Raw genomic sequence first — 14,186 nt, forward strand, 5'->3', positions numbered from 1 at the left:
CTATGCTATCCTATCCACATGCCGTGTGATTGCGAATGGATGTCTCCTCCGCCTCAGTTTCCTCCTTTGTGGGGTGAGCACGCAGGCCCGGGGCACCCCGTCTTCGCTGTGAACCGAGGCTGGGTGTGGCGGCAACGCGCCGGTGGTGGCCGAACGGGGACCAAGATCCGAACTGGGGAGGGGTCTGCAGACGTGGCTCCGTGTCCCCCACCACCACCTTCGGGGGTGCCCTGCCTGTCAGCCCCTCCGGCCCAGAGAGGATGGACTCGGGGTTTGAAGGAGATGCCCACCCAGAAGCCCGTGGAAGCGCGGTCACCGGGAGAACCGCCGATCACGGCAGGTGTCCAGCACGCTCCCGGGTGCCAACGCCTCCTCTCTGAGGACGGAGGGGGGGGGGGCGGCCCCTGAGGAGACCGAGGCACAGAGAGGCGGGCGGCGGGCTCCGGGTCACAGGGCAGAGGCAGGGTCTGACGGGGCGGCCGGCTCCGAGGCCGAGCCTCGCACGCACACCTGGCCGGTTCTGGGTGCGAGGGGGCAGTGCTGTGCCCACTGTCATGTCAGCTTCGCTGTCTGGTCCAAGGGGGGGGGGATCTTGTGGCCAGAGTCAGAGGAGAGGCCGGACCATCGGCCCCCAAGCCGAGGGAGCAGGGCGCACAGGGTGGGGGTAGGGGCGGGGCGTGGCCCCTGACGCGGGTCCCAGAGCTCTGACTGCTCTGGGCCGGCAGCCTGGCCTACAGACTCTGGACGGGCTGGGCCGCCCACATGGTGAACTGTCCTCAGCCCAGTCCGACAGGCCGAGGCTCCTGCGGCCTGGAGGTGTGGGCAGGGGCCCGGGAGGGGCCTGCCGGGGGGCTCGCTCTGAGCCCAGGCTCTGTGAAGGGGGCAGCTCGCGGGCTCATGGTGGGAACCAGCAGCAACGGACATAACCGCCCAGCCAGCCCCGGGCCGGGAGGTCAGGGTGGTGCCCACAAACGGTGCAGGGTGTCTGTCCCCGGGTTCAGCTTCCCAACGAGCAGCGGCCGGCTTTTCTGAGCATCACTGTCTCAAGAGAACACACACACACACACATGCATGCATGCACCCGCTGCACATACATGCACACATATACCAGCACAGCATGCACACGTGTGCACACACATGCTCACATCTACACATGCGCACACATGTTCACAGCTGCGTGCTTAAAGTACTCCAGGTCAAAGCCCCACATTTTAGATGGTGAGCTGACCAGGCAGTCCACGACTGGGCTGCGGTGGGCACTGGGCCAGCGGGCTAGGGGGCCGGGGGTTGGGGGCTGGGTTGGCCCGTCTGTGTCTCTGCGCTGCCCCAGCTATAAAAAGCCCGAGTTCCTGAGGTGGAGGAAGTGGTTAGAGGCGGGGGTACGCTGATACTGCAGGCGTTCAGAGAATGTTCCTCGCCAAGCGTGTGGTTTTCCTTGATCTTTCTGCACAAAACTTCTCTCTTCATGGAAAAGCGGGGGTTAAAGAGCCAACAGTGGGCTCGGCCCCCACTGGAAAGCAAGCACTGGGTGGAGACAGGGAGCTGGGTGAGGTTCTGGAAGGGCCCTGCCAGGAGCAGGGGCCCTGGAGGTTGGGGGGGAGTATCCACACTCATTGGATGGAGTGACAGCCGGGCTTCACAGCTGCCGGGAGGGGGTGTCCTCAGCCTGGGGTGGGTGCGGTGTGGAGGATTGGTGGGATTGGTGTTGCCCTGAGGCTGGCGGGACTCTGTAGGGTTCAGAGGAGCGGGGTCCTTCACCCTGCCCAGTCACGCCAGCTGCCCGGGCCCTGGCCGGTACCTTATCTAAATCTGACCTAGCTATTCAGTGGGAACGAGTTTCCGCTCGTTTTGTGTGTGTGTTTTTTTAACTTTAAAAATAGAGCAGGGCGAAACCGCAATTGCTGAGCACTGCCTTTTCTCCGGAGCCTCAGGCCATGAGAGGTGCCTTGACCTCAGTGAGCCACCGGGGAGGTGACCTTGGCGAGTCCTCTGCCCAGGCACACACGCACACACACACACAGCCACACAGACACACAGAGACACACAGACACACACAGACACACACAGCCACAGAGCCACACACAGACACACACAGCCACACACAGCCACAGAGCCACGCAGTCACCTAGTCACACACAGCCACACAGACACACACACAGACACACAGACACACACAGACACACAGAGACACACAGCCACACAGACACACACAGACACACACAGCCACACACAGCCACAGAGCCACGCAGTCACCTAGTCACACACAGTCACACAGATACACACATGCAGTCAGTTACATAATCACACACACACGCACATACACACAGACACACACAGAGACACACAGAGCCACACACAGCCACAGAGCCACACACAGACACACACAGCCACACACAGCCACAGAGCCACGCAGTCACCTAGTCACACACAGTCACACAGACACACACACAGACACACACACAGACACACAGAGACACACACAGCCACAGAGCCACACACAGACACACACAGCCACAGAGCCACGCAGTCACCTAGCACACACAGTCACACAGACACACACATGCAGTCAGTTACATAATCACACACACACGCACATACACACAGACACACACATGCTGTCACAGTCATGTAGTTACATACAGTCACACTCACACACACACACATACAGTGACAGACAGAAGCACACACTCATACAGATGCACACCCAGAAACTTACACAGACACACACACACATTCAGACACACAGTCACAGACAGACACACTCACATGGATACACACTCAGAAACACCACAATTACAGGCGGGAACACCCCCCCACACACACACTCATATTTTCCTGAAATGGACCCCTCGGGGCTTGCCTGGGGGAGCCGCTCACAGGCCTTCCACAGCGAAGTCACTACCCGCAGCCCGGAAGGGGCAGTTTCCGCGACAAATGTCCAGGCAGGGCCCGGGCCCATCCTTCGCAGAGTCCTGGCAGGCCCGGCGCTGACAGGGCTGTGAGCCTGTCTCTCTACTCACAGCTCATGGTGAGTGTCACCGGCTGACACCTGTGACTGTGCCAGACTGCTCCCAGCGCCGGCGTGCAATCTGGCGTTTCAGCTGCGAGGGAGAGAGGGAGGGAGGGAGGGAGGGAGGGAGGGAGGCGCAGACAGGAGCACCTGCCGGCCTGGGCGGGTGACGATCGGGGACGCAGACCCCAGCTCCGACTCATAGCACTTTGGTTTGGGCTCTTCCTCCACCGCCAGGAGCGTGACGGTTCTGGCAGCGCCCGCAGAGGGCCATGGCCGGGCCGCAGGGAGAGGACTCTCGCGTCCCCCCGTGGTGCGTGCCAGGCGCACGGGCTCAGCAGTGGTGGCCTTGTTCCTTGCGTTGGGATGCTCTAGGCCGCACCGCGGCGCACACCTTCACGGCAGATCTGTCCACGTGTCCCGGTCACTTCCTCGTGGACCACAGGGCTACTGGGCCACATGGTGTTCTCTTCTCCTGAGACACAGAAACGCCCGAGTGATCTCCTCCCAAAACATGTGAACGGTTTCCATGGAAGATGTACAGATGACGATCTTCACTGCGGGAACGTGCTTCTGTATTCCGTGGGGGTATTGTAAGCGGTGCCTCTCGGCCTGTGTGAAAAGGGTCCCCTGGAGATGTACCTCACGTACCGTACAGCTCACCATGGAAAGCACACCCGCCTGTGGCTTCTGGTTGTACGCACAGGGCCCTGTCACCATCGCCACGATCTTATTTCAGATCATTTCCACCGTCCACAGAGCCGCCGCGTGCCCGTCAGCAGTCACTCCGGGCCCCAGGCCATCGCTAATCTGATTCCTGTCCCCGCAGCGCTGCCGGTGCCGAAATTCCAGCTGAATGGGGCCGTCAGCCGGAGGCCTCCCGTGCCTGGCTCCCTCACTGCGCCCAGGGGGAGCGCACGTCAGCACTCCGCGCCCTTCATAATTAAACACGGTCCCACAGCTCCCACACATGCCATTGGATCTCCCTCTCAGCTGCCGGGTGGCAGCGGCTTCCCGTTTTGGCTCCCAACTGCTCGCCTGCCTGCCTTCCTGATTGCCCCTAACCGCTTCTGCCTGCCGGCCTGATCACCCCCTAACCACTCCCCTGCCAGCCTGTTTGCCCCCAACTTCCCTCCTCTGTCGACCTGGTCACCCCTAACTGCCCTCCCCTTCAAAGTTGATCACCTCCAACTGCCCTCCTCTGCCGGCCATCTTGTGGTGGCCATCTTGTGTCCACATAGGGGCAGGATCTTGGACGTCCCCACTCAGACGTGTGATCTGTGGGCAGGCGGTCCCAGGCCGTGGGTTGTCTTTTCACTTTCCTGAGGGCACCTTTCGTGGCACAATGTGATACCCACGGTGGTGTGGTGCGGCTGGCCGGGGATATGGTGGGCGAGGGCCTGGGTCTCAGAATCAGAGCAGAGGAGAACCCAGTGGTAAACGCAGCAGCGCCTGCCCAGGCACTAGGGGCAAGTGGAAGGCCACTGGGGAGGCCACTGGGGAGGCAGGGCTGGGCAGCAAGGAGCTACGGAGGAACTTGTGCCAACGCCAAGGACAGCGTGGCAGCCAGGACCCGCCCGGACTGGCCTGAGGAGGGTCAGTCATCGGCCTATCTCAGTGCGTTCCAGAGGAGCAAGGGGGTGACAAGGGGCAGGATAAGTGATGGTGGTGGGGGTGGGGAATTGGAATGGGGGGTTGAGAACAAATATGTGATACCTTAATCAATAAAGAAATTAAAAAAAAAAAAGACATGGTGGTGGATCACTTCCAACTCCATGCAAGACACAACAGAAGTCACTCCGGAAAAACAAACAAAAGGAATCCCACAAAAACAGCAACGAGAAGGCACAAAGGGAACGTCCTGGCCAGCGCTGCCCAACATCTAGCCTGAGCTTGGCCTCCGCGCGAGTTCAAGGTTGAGCTGGACAACATTCCTCCCTTGCCTTGCGGGGCCACTGCAGCATTGAGAGCCGTCTCCCTCCACTCCCTCCTCACTGGACCCCTCACGGCGCTGCCCTGACACGTGGGTGGGTGACCCCTGGCCCTGTCCACGGAGCCCTGAAGGCAGCACACGTCTCCCAGGCGCCCTTGTCCTCCCAGGGCTCGGCCTCCCGCTGGCCTGAGGCTCTCTTTCCCGAAAACAAGGTTCATTTACATAAAAGAACGCCGAGTCAGAGGTGGGGAACAAAGGGGCTTGTGCACGCGTGCATCAAGAGGAAGCCAGGAAGCCAACGTTGCCACATTGCAAAGCTGCAACGGCGACCTTCCCCAGCCCCGGGAGGCCCTCTGGCCCCCGGCCCCCTCAGGAAGCTGAGCTCCGGGGGGCCTCCCCGGTGGAGGCAGCGGGCGGGTTGAGCAAGAGGACAGCTCGGGTGTATCAACAAGTTTGTGCAACTCCACGGCCGCGATGGATGGTGGAAGGAAGCTCCTACTTCTCCTCCCGAGAGGAGGCACTCGGCGCTGAGAGGCCTCCCAGAGACACCCACAAAGGCCCGGAGACGTAAACATGTCTGGAGTCCTTGGCTCAGCCACACGGACCCCCTCACCCAGCTTTGGACGTGGCTCCCGAATAACGGACGTGTCTGGAGAAGCCGTGGGTCTGAAGGCCCCCGGGGGGTTCAGGGTGAGCCCCATCTTCCCCAGGGAAAAGGCCATCACCACGAAGTGGGCTCTCGTTTAGAAGGCACACCCCTCCCCTGCATTCCTTCACTCACTCAGTCATCCGCTAGTTCGACGGCTACTTCTGGATCACCTCTTCGGCGCAAGGCGTGGTGCTAGGCTCAGGGTCAGGCGTGAGAGAGATGTGTCCCTGTCCTCCCAAGTGTATGCTCCTCTTGGAAAGGAAAAGGGGTGGAGTCCGTACCCAGGACCCCCGCTCTGTGCCTTGCACCACGCTAGCTGGTCAGACACAAGTTCCTGTGGAGCCTCCAGACCCAGGAAGGAGATGGGGAGAGCAGCACCTCGCAGACTCACAGAGAGAGGCAGAACGCCGTGAAGATCACACGGCTCCCAAATGCCTCGGACCCCACTCCTGTTCCAGACTCCGACGTGCACATCCTGCTCCTGAGGGGCCGGAAGACTCCCAGGGCCTGTGCCCTGAGCAGGCATGGAACTGTGACCTCCTGGTTCATAGGTCAGCGCTTAACCACCGCACCACCCCTGCGGGAGGGCCCCTCTGTCTTACTAACCGTTTCCTCTCCTTCCCGCCGTCGCCATCGCCGGTAGCGGCCGCATTCCCATCTTTAGAAAAGCCCGGGAAAGGCTCCCCACCCAAAACGGGGGCTCCACTCGGGCGGGGCTCTTGCTGGTGGTCTGTGCACAGCTGGATCCATTGGACAAATGAAGTTACATTAAACAAATGATTAAATTAAGGAATGAATTTCTTCTAACTCAGCAGATTCTGGGAAAATGTGTTTTTTGTTTGTTTGTTTTCAACTTGCCCCAAAGCTCGTGCCTTCTGACAATCAGCTCGCTCCTCCTTCCTGCCCCTGTGAGAATTTTGAGGGGAAAAATCCCGACAGACGCCTCTCTCTGCCGGGCCGCTTCCCCTTCTAGGCAAGAGGCCTGCTCCGCCCGCCTTCTGCACCGTTTCCTCTGCGCCCTCCCAGGGTGCCCCGCGCACGGCGTTGCACAAGGTGTCTGAGGAGGCATCTCTCTAGGACAGGGCGCCGGCTAAGTTTAGACGCGGCCCCGATGTTTTCAATTCGCCTCCGATCGCTATGCCACGTGGGGTTTCTAAATGGCTCTCCCCTGGCGGCCGAGCCGGCCCCGTGGGGCTGGGGCTGCGGGTCACCGGCCAGAGACACCGGCAGGTTCCGTGCCAGGCCCAGCTGTGGGACTCCGGGCAAGTCACCCAGCGGTCCTAGCTCTGCCACCCACAATCCCTTAGGCCCCAGGTGCCTGGGCTTTCCTGCCTGAGACTCGCACGGTTTGAGTGGGGAGCCATATACTGGTATTTTTGGACTACGTTTTTATTGATTTTAGAGAGAAAGGCTGGGAAAGGAAGGGAGCAATGTTGATGTGAGAGAGAAACAGCAGTCGGTGGCCTCCTGCATGCCCCTCACTGGGGATCCAGCCGCGCTGCCCAGGGCTAGATATTGTCATTTTAAAAAAAATGTAAACCCATCGAAAAATGAACATGTTACAATGCACACACGCTCTCCACCTGTTTCCTCTCACAGTCACATTTTGCCACGTTTACTGTCTTTCTCTTTTCCTCTTTATTTATGTTTTCTCTCCCTTTCTCTGTGAGTGAAAATTATAGACATCCTCGCCTCCAGGAACCTCAGCAGGAGCCTCTCTGCTAAGAGCCAACACTCTCACCCCATCGCCATGGCGGCCCATCAGCCCCATTGCCACGGTGACCCATCAGCCCCATCGCCACGGTGACCCATCAGCCCCATCACCACGGTGACCCATCAGCTCCCATCACCACGGCGACCCATTAGCACCATCACCAGGGTGACCCATCAGCCCCCTCACCACGGCGGCCCATCAGCCCCATCGCCATGGCGACCCATTAGCACCATCACCAGGGTGACCCATCAGCCCCCCATCACCATGGCGACCCATTAGCACCATCACCAGGGTGACCCATCAGCCCCATCGCCACGGCGACCCATCAGCACCATCACCAGGGTGACCCATCAGCCCCATCGCCACGGCGGCCCATCAGCCCCAGAAAATCCGCACGGACATGGCATTATCAAATGTGCAGCTTATAAATTCAAGTGCCACCCATCGTCCCCATCCAGTCCTTCTGTCTCTCTAGTGCTCTTCCCTTGACCCAAGGTCTGGTAAAGCATCACACAGGCGACATGGTCAGCGTCCACCTGCACCCGAGCTTCCTGCCGTCCCAGTGTCTCTGCAGAGGGCCTCTGGGGTCACTGTTTCCAGCCTCTGCCCATGTGCCCTGCCCTCCCTGAGCTCTGCGCTGGGGCTGGCGTGGCAGCGGCGTGAGGAAGCGGCGGACATTGGGAAACTGAGAAAAGAGAAGCTGCTGCTCCGTGGGCCCGCCAGCTCCAGGGCCCTGAGCCCAGCCCCTGAGCCCCCTCCGTCCGCCTTTGAATGAGAGACAGCATGCGCCCCAGAGCCTGGGCGGGGCCTGGCCGCGGTGCGGAGTTGCCCGTGTCCCCGCGTGCCGTGCACACGCGAGCAGAAGGCCGTGCACACGCGAGCAGAAGGCCGTGCACACGCGTGCAGAAGGCCGCCCCCTGGCCGTCCGCGGAGAGGAGGCTGCCCGGCGCTCTGAAAACAGGAACCTGCCCCCGCGGCCCGCGCCGCCCGCTCCTCGCAGAGGAAGTGTGTGGCGGGTGTAGCAACTGCTGCTCCTCTCGATAGCATGGGCTCGTGGACACCCCGGGGAGGCCGGGTCCCCCGCTCACTCTGCTGACGGAGAGGCCGTGCCGGGACCCTCGCCAGCTGCTCCCGGGGAGACCATGGCCAGCCTCTGAAGGTATCTTGGGGGCTTGGGGGACGAGGCGGGGGTCGGGGAGGGGGGGCAGCTGGCAGGGGGGTGACGTCTGGGAGCGGAGTCTCTGTGAGAACAGGCAGGCGGTGTCTCCGGGGTGGCCCCACGTCCAGCAGGGCGCCCGGAACATCCAGGCTCTCGGGGAGGAAGGTCTGGGCACAGTTACAGGCGAGAAGGGCCGAGAAGGGCCGGGCACAGTCCTCCCGGGGAGAGTGCCCTCCTGGGCAGCCGGCAGACTCCCCCGCGGGCACCGGGCTTGCTCTCTCTGCCTCCCAGCGGCGTGACCCCGGGTGAGTCACTGCAGTTGTGCCAGGCCTTTATTTTCTCTGAAAGTGGAGATCCTGGGCCCATGGCCCCGGGCGCTGGGAAGGGGGCACGGGCTGGCATATGCAAAGTGCCGGGTGGCGCACACACCCAGGAGGGGCCCGGGGGCCGAGGCCAGTGCAGAGCAGTGCCCTCTGGGGCGCAGGGAGCCCCGGGAGGCTGAGCTGCGGGGAGCGGGGCTGTGAGGCTGGTCCTTGGGAAATGCCGGCTTGGCCTGGTAAGGAAGAGCCATGAGAATCAGCCGGTGGTGAGTGTGTGGGGTGGGGGTGAGGTGAGAGGAGGCTTGGGGAGAATTAGCATCCCTGAGGGGAGGGGGCACACTCCACACGTTTCGGGGTGCCTGGGTGTCCAGAAGTCCCCGTGGGCAGGGAAGTGACCTTGGCGTTGGGCGCGAATGTCCCGAATGGGGGTCGCGGGTGGGAGTGGGAGGGGGCGGCGTCCCCGTGCCCAGAGGCGGGAGGTGCCTTGCAGGAAAGGCTGTTGCCCCGCCATCCTCCGCGTGATTCTCCGAGATTACGATCATCCTTTGCTTTTGACAAATAAGCAAACGAGGCCCAGAGCGGTTCGGTGGTTCATCCACGTCACACAGCGGAGAGGGGCTCTGGGGTGGCAGAGCCCAGGAGGAGCCAGGGCGGGGAGCGGAGAGTGTGCCTCTGGAGCAGCGCGCTTCGTTTCGGGAGAGTCCCACCCCGCGTGCTGCCAAAACGAGGGTCGTTCTGTGGTTCGCCGTGCGGTGCCGGCTGCGGCCTCTCTCCGGGGCCGCGGTCCTGTCCCCTTTGGAAAGGTGAGCCCAGGCCAACGTTCTGGCAGAACCTCTGCCAACCGGCCTTCTCCAGCGAGGAGCATGCTCCGTGCGTTCTGAAAGGCAGGCTGCGGGTAACCCTAAAACCCCGTGGAGCGGACAGGCCGGCATCGGTGTAGGCTCCCGCGTCCTAAACCGATCCAGCACTGGGGCAGCGAGACTGCTTCCTGGAAAGCCTCTAAGGCAGTGACCTCCCACCCCGCCCCCGTCCCCTCTCCCCCAGCCAACATTCCGGCTCAGCCACCAGTGCGCTGTGTGACTCTGGGCAAGTCACTCTGCCTCTCTGAGTGTCTGTTTCCTTTTCTTAAAAAGAAGGCGGGCCTCCTTGTGCGTCTGTGGCCAGGTGAAGTCGCACGCAGTAGGCAGGAGGTGCTGAGTGCCAAAGGGTGGCAGGGCGGCTGCTCACAGTGTCCTGCACCCTGGCCCCTGAAGGACACCCAGGGGCGCGGGCGGCTCTGGGCGGCGGGGGTTGAGAGCTGTGACATAAGTACACGCCTTCTCCGTGTCTCTTGGTGCCCGCTCCTGCGTGTTTCTCCGCGGGACGCGGGCAGTGGGGCGGGCGTGGGGAGGCGGGCACGGCAGCAAACACACCAGCTTCCTCACAGATGGCGTCCCCCCCTCGGCGTGCTGAGAGCTGGCGGCATTATTCCCAGGGGGACAGAGGGTGTGCTTCTCAGAGACTTAAAAATTATTCATTCCAGGGAACCCCAGCCAGCGTCCTGCATTCATCAATGCTGCGGGGTTTTAATTTCTCGCTTGACACGCAGCAAGAATTTACGTCCGCTGGCGGCGAGAGGAGCTGGCGCTTAACATTCTCTTAGGAATTTCCAGCGTGTCAGGCCAGACCGTGGGGTTCTTGTCAGCAACCTGAGGGCCCTGTTAGTGCTTTTATCCATCCATCCATCACCCATCCATCATCCGTCCGTCACCCATCCATCACCCGTCCATCACCCTTCCATCCCCCTTCCATCACCTGGCCATCACCCGTCCATCACCCGTCCATTACCCATCCATCACCCGTCCGTCACACGTCCGTCACCCATCCATCGCCCTTCCATAGCCCTTCCATCACCCGTCCATCGCCCGTCCATCGCCCTTCCATAGCCTTTCCATCACCCGTCCATCACCCGTCCATCGCCCGTCCATCCCTTCTGCTAAGAAATATGCACTCAGGCCATATTGTGTGACTGTCTTCCTCCCTCTAGCTCCTCCCTAAATGTCCCAAGGCAGTGAGTACACTGGGTCCAAACCACTTCCTCCCAGCTGGGAACGCCGGGGCGGGGGCGGTGAGAGGGGAAGGCGGGGCTGATTTCACGCCGGTCACCAGAGCCACAGGCGGACACTGTGAGGCCCCAGCGGCTCACTCCCGCTGTCACACGGCTGTGCAGAGGCACAGTCCCTCTGGGCCCCTTCCAGGCGGCTGAGGCTGCGGCCAGAGGAGGGCGAGGGGTGTGGGGACAAAGCTTGGAGACTCTGAGCTTCAAAAGCAGGTGGGGATTGCCCCCCCCCGCCCCGATTGTCCTTAGGGGGAAGGACCACCTTCCGAGGGCCCGGCCGCCCCTGGACGCTCAGCCCTGCGCTGGGCACGTCACAGACAGACGGTTGCTTCGACCGCCAGGCCGGACCGCGGAAGCGCGTGCTGTGGGCCGGGCCCCTGCCAGGCAGTGGCTTTTCATCCAGGGATGTCAGGGCAGGGACTGTGTCCTCAGGCTGTGTGCCACGTGGGGCTTTTAGCCCGCAGAGAAACAGATATGTAATGACAAACGGACCCCAAAACAGAGCGCCCAGGGGAACCAGCTCCGTGGGGGAGTCCGGTCAGTTTAACTCTCCTTCCTGACTCACAGATGGGCCCTTTCCCCCGGCACCCCTCCCAGGCACACAATCAGCTGGAAACACAATACCAGCCCCAGGCGCGGGGGTGCCAGGGCCCGCCCTCGGTCACTGCTCCGTCAGCACCTCTGCCAGCACGCCCGGGGTCTGCCCGCTGGGCGTCTGTCACACACGTGACCTCTGCACTCTGAGTGGGGCCGTGTGAGCGTAAGCTGGTCACCACAGAGGACAGCCGGCCTCTGCAACCCTCCCTCCGCGCCCTCTGCCCCCCAGCCTGGCAGGGAGGGGCCCGCCGGGCTCCCGGGTTCGAATCCTGCCTCCACCTCTTACGGACTGGGGGACCAGCTGGGGGCGTGCTGGGACCTTGGTTCCTGCCATTCACGAGAGGGGAGGTCTCTCCGGGCAGAGGGGCCCTTTGGTTGTCTCCGATGGGTGTCTGTCTCCGTACGGGCACGCACACACCGTCCTCACAGCAGCGCATCACTCACCAAACCATGGCACGCACAGATCCTCGGTGCAATGATCACCCACGATGAGGGCACGGCAGGGGTCCGAGGAGGGAGGAGGGGAGGCGAGCGGAGAAAGAGCAGCCCCGCCCGCCTCACCAGGGCACCTGAGCGTTTTCTTTTCTTTTCTTTTTTTTTAAAAAAATCTATATTTTATTGAGTTTTTTACAGAGAGTAAGAGAGAGGGTTAGAAAACTAGAAACACTGATGGGAGAGAAACATCCATCAGCTGCCTCCTGCACATTCCCCATTGGGGATGTGTCCGCAACCAGGGCACATGCCCCTGACCGGAATGGAACCTGGGACCTTTCAGTCCGCAGGCGACGCTCTACCCACTGAGACAAACCGGTTTCGGCAACCTGAGTGTTTTCAGGAGAGACTCAGGGCGGGACACACACACACACGACACCCCCGGGGCAGTAGGCTCGGCACAGGCAAAGCTCCTGGGAGACAGACCCCAGGTTTCCATCACCCCGACACCAGTAGGGCCCCGCTGGTGATGCGCGTGTGGCTGCCCAGCACAGAGCAGCCTTGCCGGGAAATGTGATCTGATAAGCAAATCACAGGCGGGACAGTCCCCGGGCCCCTCGGTCCCCTCGGCCATCAGCGCCTCCTCTCCCACGGACCCTGCCTGTCCCAGGACCCCCTCTTTGCCATGAGAGGAAAAGGCCCGCTTCCAACTCCCTGATTCCCTACGGTGCTGGACTGCGCGCGGGTGCGACCTGCCCTCAAAACAGCTGTCTCTCCGGCTGTTCCCATCGGCAGTGTTTGTAAGGTCAGCCGGCTGACGGGGGTGCGGGTGTCGGGGACCTGGCCTGGGGTCTGACCCCACGCTCGCCGTGGCTTTTGGCGGAAAACGTGTTCGGGGTCCAGCAGAGCCACAGACAGCCCCGTGTCGTGGGCGGGAGGGGCCTCCGTGTATGAAAAGCTGATCTAGGAAAGAAAGAAATGGGTGTGTGTGTGTGTTTGCGGGGGTGGGGTTACTTCTGATTTCCAGGAGGTAGGAAGTCAGACCTCACTTCACAGACTTCAGCCGGGTCTGGGCAGCGAGGACACTGGCCTGGGCGTGCGCCCGTCTGGGTGGGGACAGCCTCGGAGACCCCCTTCGCGAGCTCATCCCGGGACCCCTGCCCGCTGATCCTCCCTGTGAAGGCCCAGCGGGGAAGAGAGGGCTGTGCCCGTTTTAAAAATACAGCCAAGGGGAAGGAGTGTAGTGGTTTCGTAAGGGGAACGCTGGCTTTTTCCCCAGCGCCAACCGGCCCGGGAGCGGGCTTCCTCCTACGGCCTCCGACAAGGACCTTAACACATTTTATAGGACACATCTCCCGGGCCTGAGGGGAAAGCCGAGCGTCCCTGTCTGCCTGAGAGGATAGGAGATCCCCTTCCGGGCACTGAGGCTGGGGCTCAGGACGCAGGCTCAGGGCCTGAGAGCTGGCCTGAGGGGGCAGCGGGTGGACGGACGCCAACTCTCTGGGGCGGGCACGCTTACAGAGCGTGTGCAAGCGGAGTGCCCTTGAGCAGGCCGCTTGCCCTCTCTGAGCCTTTTCTTTGTACCATGAGGGCATCGAGCGCCTCCTTTTCCATCGGTGCTTAAGGACGGCCTGGGATTGGGCTGTGGTATCAGGAGGCAGTTGCCAGCAGTTGCTTTTCTCTGTTTCACGTTTGGAGTTTCGGGGGAATCTTTCTTAAAGCTTGCAGCCCGAAGGGGTGACATAACCCGGGCGAGCGAGTCCCAAGGCCTCCTCCACGTGGCTCTGCAGCCCGGGCTCCGGGTCAGGCCAGGCTGCTGGCGGCCTCCCTGGCGGGGCAGGGTGGCGGCGGGCCCTGGGCTGCACCTGCCCGGAGGCAGCAGGGAGCAATGTGGGTCATGACGGGGCACACACACCTGCCAGGCGAGGTCAGGATGTGGTGGGGGCCCCCGGAAATCCTGCAGATCCCGGGCAGGTGGACCAGCCGAGGTGGAGCCCCCGTCCCAGCACCGCCTGTGCCTGGTGCCGAGCCAGATGGCAGGCAGGCAGCATCGGGCACGACCCGGGTCCACAGGCCGACTTTCCCCATCGCAGTCGAGGGCCCCGAGGCCGAGGAGGGCCGGGGTTTGCTCAGCCTGCCCAGGAGGGAGCAGCCGACCCAGTCTCCCAGGGACTCGGGCTGACATTTCGGCCATCTTATCTCGCCAAACGCACCTCCACGTTGGCTATAACTGCAATGTAGGACCCTGCACGGTCCCGTGGGGCATGGCTCACA

General features: G+C 62.1%; 2 protein-coding genes across 4 annotated transcripts in view; one reads left to right on the forward strand and one right to left on the reverse strand.

Moving 5' to 3' along the window:
- The window catches only part of TG (thyroglobulin), a 131,951-nt gene that overhangs the window by 17,669 nt on the left and 100,096 nt on the right, over window positions 1-14,186 (reverse strand). The window lies entirely within an intron of this gene.
- Window positions 1-14,186, forward strand: part of SLA (Src like adaptor) — a 43,163-nt gene that overhangs the window by 4,432 nt on the left and 24,545 nt on the right. Inside the window, exon 1 of one of the 3 annotated variants that reach the window (XM_036437533.2) lies at window positions 8,221-8,465. The exons of 1 other annotated variant lie outside the window; for it this stretch is intronic. The gene's annotated coding sequence lies outside the window, so the exon portion shown is untranslated. Of the gene's footprint in view, window positions 1-8,220; window positions 8,466-14,186 lie in introns of those variants that run through there. One more of the 3 variants, XM_036437534.2, reaches the window with a different exon arrangement.

This window comes from Pipistrellus kuhlii, unplaced genomic scaffold (assembly GCF_014108245.1).
Source record: "Pipistrellus kuhlii isolate mPipKuh1 unplaced genomic scaffold, mPipKuh1.p scaffold_m20_p_14, whole genome shotgun sequence".
In the NCBI taxonomy this organism is placed as follows: Eukaryota; Metazoa; Chordata; class Mammalia; order Chiroptera; family Vespertilionidae; genus Pipistrellus; species Pipistrellus kuhlii.